Raw genomic sequence first — 6253 nt, forward strand, 5'->3', positions numbered from 1 at the left:
TTTCTCCATCTATTTGCCATGAAGTTATGGGACCAGATGCCATGACCTTAGTTTTCTGAATGCTTTTTAGACGCAAATTAAATGTCCATAAACGGAAGAATAAAGAAGATGTGGTACATACATACAGTGGAATATATACTTAAACATGAAAATCATGGATGGACATAAAGATTGTCATACTAAGAGAGCAAGGTGGGGGAGAAGTAGGTGAACATAGAGTACATCTCTCTCCATGGATACATCAGGAATACATCTTCAGACACAGTAGTGCATGCAGAACACCAGCTGAGAGCAGACAGAAGTACCTGACCTGGTAGGATGAAAGAACTGGGGGAGGGAGGAGGGTGGGGAAGGAGTGTTAGTAGGACTGGACCTGCCCTCGGCAGGTGGGGGAACTGAAGCAGGGGTCAGATTCCCACCTTGGGGCAATTGTCTGAATCAAAGGAGACACATTTAAGTCTGAGAGTGAAACATCTGATCTGTGGTAGGCTAAATGGAATGAGAATCAGACAGGGTGCTCCTTTCAGTGACTGATGCACCAAGCTACAGAGTAGGACTCTACTCAGAATGCCCCTTTAAGTGTCTGATGTGCCAATCTACAGAGTAGGACCCCAGCCAGGGGGGCCCCTCTATGTGCCTGAACGGGCAGAGGTGCGGAGAAAGACTGGCCAAAGAAGCCTTCTGATCGTCAGTCACAAGAGGCTCAAAAAAAGACTCTGATAGGGCCATAACTCCCGCAGCAGAGGCAGCCCATGTCGCTGCACACTCAGCACCACCAGGGTACCCACAAGCCATCAGCTGCACCAACTTCACACTCAACTCCCACTGGGGCATAGCTGCCACGGGAGGGTGGGGGGAATAAAACATCCTGCGTCTATGTGTCCAGGGTTGCTTTGGTCATGTCCAACTCTTTGTGACCCTGTAGACTGTGGCCCGCCAGGCTTCTGATAGCTTTGGACATTGGAGGCAAGAACACAAGAGTAGGACCAGATTAGAATCTGAGCTGCCCCCACAGCAGGTACAGAGATCAGCACATTGTTGGAAGGCATCCTAGGGAGGTGAGGTGGACTGTGACTCCCAGTGAGGGAAAGGAATCTGACAGCAGTGACTCATGAAAAACATTTATTATTCTTATGTTTTGCCTGTAGATTATTTTTGGATTTTTTTTTCTTCCCCCCCCCTCCGTTTTAGTTGTCAATTTTATTGGCACTATGAAATTTAATTAAACTTTTGAGCTTTTTTTTTTTTTTTCCCTCAGTCACATTTTTTATTGTTGTTATAAACCTCTGTCTCTTCACTCGGCTTTTGGAGCTCTGTGGAGTTTTCCTTTTTTTCCTCTCTCTTTTTAATTTTAATTTTTTAAACCTATTATTATTTTTACTACATTTCCCCTTTGTTTGCTTTCCATATTGTGCTTTTCCCCTGCAGTTAATCTTTAATGTATATAAATCTTCTTTATCTACCTCTATTTAACTTTGCATATCTATTCTTTCTCTCTTTTCTTTCTTTCCTTTCCTCTCAATATGTTTGCTCATTTTGTTTTCATTACTTTATTCACCACTTGGCATCTTGCTTTAGTTTTGTTTTCCAGTTTGTGTTTTAGTTAGTTTCATTCTTAAGTGATAAATATAATTTTTGATTTCCTTTGTTTGCCAGGCCAATCTACTGTATTTTATTTTAGTTGGATTGTTTTGACTTTGGTTATGATGTATATGTATATGTGTATAGCCCATTATTTTGATTACTATTTGCCTGATTTTGTAACTGCTATTTGTCTGGGGTTCTTCTTTGGTTTCTCATTTTTGCATATTTGTTTTAATCTCAATTAGTGTTATAACAAACCACTTGGGGATTCTTCGTTCCTGACCAGATATCAAGACCTGAGCCTTTGGAGTGGGAGTATTGACTCCAAACCCTAGACTACCAAGGAACTAATTCTAGGGAGTATAGATTAGTGAGAACTCACACAAAGGAAACCACTTGAATACAAGACCCAGCATCACCCAATCATCACTAGCACCCTGTGCAGGATGCCTCATCTCAACAACAAACAAAGCAAAAATACAAACCGTCAACTGACAGAATTACCACCTCACTCAGCCTTGACCATCAGAGGAAAAACAAACAAACAAAATCTCTGCACAAATCTCACCCTATACAAAGCTTATACAAACCACTGGACCAACCTTAGGAGGGCATAAACTAAAAGGAAGAAAGAATTCAACCTTGAAGCCTGGAAAAAGGACACCTCAAACACAATAAGCTAAAAAATACAATAATGAAATTGAGAAATACTACACAAATGAAGAAACAAGCTAGAAACACAGGAGTCCAAATAAATGAAGAGGAAATAGGCAAACTACATGAAAAAGAATTCAGAATAATGATAGTAAAGATGATCAAAAGCCTCAAATACAAAATTGAGAAAATGCAAGAATCAATTATCAAAGACCTAGAAGAATTAAAGAATAAACTTACAGAGACAAACAACACAATTATTGAAATTAAAAATACTTTAGAAGGAATCAGTAGCAGAATATATGAGGGAGCAGACTGAACAAGTGAGCTGGAAGAAAAAATAGTGGAAATAACTTCTGAATAGCCAAATAAAGTAAAAAGAATGAAAAGAACTGAGGATAGTCTCATAGACCTCTGGGACAATATCAGACATACCAATATTCAAATTATAGGGGTACCAGAAGAAGAAGAGAAAAAGAAAGGGTATGAGAAAATTTTTGAAGAGATTATAGCTGAAAAGTTCCCCAACATGGAAAAGAAAATATTCAATCAATTCCAGGAGGTACAAAGAGTCCCAGACAGGATAAACAAAGGAGAAACACTTCAAGATACATATTATCAGACTTAACAAAGATTAAAAACAAAGAATATTAAAAACAGCAAGGGAAAAGCAATGAGTAATATACAAAGGAAATCCCATATGCTTAACAGCTGATCTTTCATTAGAAACTCTGCAGGCCAGAAGGGAATGGCAGGATATATTTAAAGTACTGAAAGGGAAAAAAATCTACAACCAAGATTGCTATACCCAGCAAGGATCTCATTCAAAATTGAAGGAGAAATAAAAGTTTTTCAGACAGGTGGAAGTTAAGAGAATTCAGTATCACCAAACCAGCTTAACAACAAATGTTAAAGGGACTTATATAGTCAAGAAATATAAGCAAAAAAAAAAAAAATCTACAAAATCAACACCAAACAATTAAGAAAATGGCAAAAGGAACATATGTATTAATAATTACTTTCCATGTAAGTGGATTAAATGCTCCAACCAAGAGACACAGACTGACTGAATGGATACATATATATGCTGTCTACAAGAAACCCACTTCAGACTTAAAGTCACATATAGACTGAAAGTGAGAAGATGGAAAAATGCATTCCATGCAAATGGGAAGCAAAAGAAAGCTGGAGTAGGAATCTTCATATCAGACAAAATAGACCTTAAAATAAAAGATTACAAGAGATAAGGAAGGACACTACATAATGATCAAAAGATCAATCCAAGAGGAAGATACAACAATTTTAAATATCTATGGACTCAATATAGGAGCTCATCAATACATGAGACAAACACTAACAGACGTAAAAAGAGAAACTGACTACAACACCATAATAGTAGGAGACTTTAACATCCCACTCACAACAATGAGTAGATCATCAAAACAGAAAATTAATAAGGAAACACAAGTCCTAAATGACACATTAGATGAGATGGCGCTCACTGATATCTTTAGGACATCCCATCCAAATGCAGAATAATACACATTTTTTTCAAGTGCACAAGGAACATTCCCCAGGATAGACCACATCTTGGGTCACAAATCAAACCTCAGTAAATTTAAGAAAATTGAAATTATAGCGAGCATCTTTTCTGATGTCAACACTATGAATTCAGTTTAGTTCAGTTCAGTCACTCTGTCATGAAAGAAAACAAAGATGACATAAACAGATGGAGAGATACTCTATGTTCCTGGATAGGAAGAATCAATATTCTGAAAACGACTATACTATCAAACAATCTACAGATTCAATTTGATCCCTATCAAATTACCAATGACATTTTTCACAGAAAAAAAAATTCACAATTCATATAGAAGACTTATGATTCTGAATAGCCAAAGTAGTCTTGAGAAAGAAGAATGTATCTGGAGGAATCAAACTTTCTGACATCAGGTTATGCTACAAAGCTACAGTCATCAAGATAGTATGGTACTGGCACAAAAACAGAAACATAGATCAATGGAAGAAGATAGAAAGCCCAGAAATAAACCTATGCACCTTATTTTTGACAAAGGAGGCAAGAATATACAATGGAGCAAAGACAGCCTCTTCAATAAATGGTGCTGGGAAAATTGGATAACTACATATAAAGGAATGAAATTAGAACACTTCCTAACACCGTACATAAAGATAAACTCAAAATGGATTAAAGACCTAAGTGTAAGACCAGAAACTGAAAAACCCTTAGAGAAAAACATAGGCAGAACACTCGATGACATAAATCAATGCAAGATCCTCTAAGACCCATCTCTTAGAGTTATGGAAATAAAAACAAAAGTAAACAAGTGGGACATGATTAAACTTAAAAGCTTTTGCACAGCAAAGGAAACTATAAGCAAGGTGAAAAGACAACCCTCAGAATGTCAGAAAATAATAGCAAATGAAACAACTAACAAAGGATTAATTTCCAAAATATAAAAGCAACTGATACAACTTGATACCAGAAAAACAAAGAACCCAATGAAAAAGTGGGAAAAAGACCTAAACAGACATTTCTCCAAGGAAGACATACAGATGGCTAACAAACGCATGAAAAGACGCTCAATGACATTACTCATTATTACAGAAACACAAATCAAAGCTACAATGCAATATCTTCTCACACTGGTCAGAATGGCCATCATCAAAAAGTCTACAAACAATAAATCCTGCAGAGGGTGTGGTATAAAGGTAACACTTTTGTACAATTGGTGGGAATGTAAACAGCTACCATGGAAGAAGTATGGAGATTCCTTAAAAAAAACTAGGAATAAATTACCCAGAAATCCTACTTCCAGGCATATACCCTGAGGAAACCAAAGTTGAAAAAGATACATGTGTCCTGTTGTTCATTGCAGCGCTATTTCCAATAGCTAGAACATGGAAGCAACCTAGATGTCCATTGACAGATGAATGGATAAAGAGGTTGTAGTACATATACACAATGAAATATTACTCAGCCATAAAAAGGAATGCATTTGAATCAGTTTTAATGAGGTGGATGAACTCAGAACCTATTATGCATAGTGAAGTAAGTCAGAAAGAGAAAGATAAATATCGTATTTTAATGCAGAATCTAGAAAAATGGTATGAAGAATTTATTTACAGGGCAGCAATGGAGAAACATACATAGAAAATAGACTTATGGACATGGGAAAAGGAAGGAGATGGTGAGATGTATGGAAAGAGTAACATGGACAGTTACATTACCATAAGTAAAATAGATAGCCAGTCGGAATTTGCTGTATGACCCAAGAAACTCATACAGGGGCTCTGTATCAACTTAGAGGGGTGTAATAGGGAGGGAGATGGAAGGGAGTTTTAAGAGGGAGGAGTTTTTATACCTGTGGCTGATTCATGTTGAGGTTTGACAGAAAACAACAAAATTCTGTAAAGCAATTATCCTTCAATAAAAAAAAAACAAATAAATAAAAAAAAAAAGGTTGTCAAAAAAAAAAAAGGTTGTCATACTAAGTATAGTTAGTGAGACATAGAAAGACAAGTGCTATGATATTGATCATATATGGAATCTAAAAAGTAGTGCAAATGAACTTATTTGCAAAACAGAAATAGAATCACAGGTGTAGGAAACAAATTTTTGATTATCATGGTGTACAGTGTGGGTGTGTAAGAGAGAGGGATAACTTGGGAGGCTGGGCCTGACATATACACGCTACTACATATGAAATAGAGAGCTATAAGGATCTACTGCATAGCATATTGAACTTTTCTAAATACTCTTTAATGACATATATAGGAAAATAATTTAATAAATAGTGAATATATGTATGTTATTCATTTTGCTGTACAGTTGAAGCTAATACAATATTGTAAATTATACTCCAATAAAAAAATGAAACTTACATGTTTTCTATTACTGCTCCTTTTTCAAAATTAACCATTTTGAAAAACCCAGATTTTACTTCTCCACTCTGTAGGTTGTTTTAAATATATATCTTGCTTTGAACTTTGAATG

Source organism: Bubalus kerabau, chromosome 12, assembly GCF_029407905.1.
Source record: "Bubalus kerabau isolate K-KA32 ecotype Philippines breed swamp buffalo chromosome 12, PCC_UOA_SB_1v2, whole genome shotgun sequence".
Taxonomy (NCBI): Eukaryota; Metazoa; Chordata; class Mammalia; order Artiodactyla; family Bovidae; genus Bubalus; species Bubalus kerabau.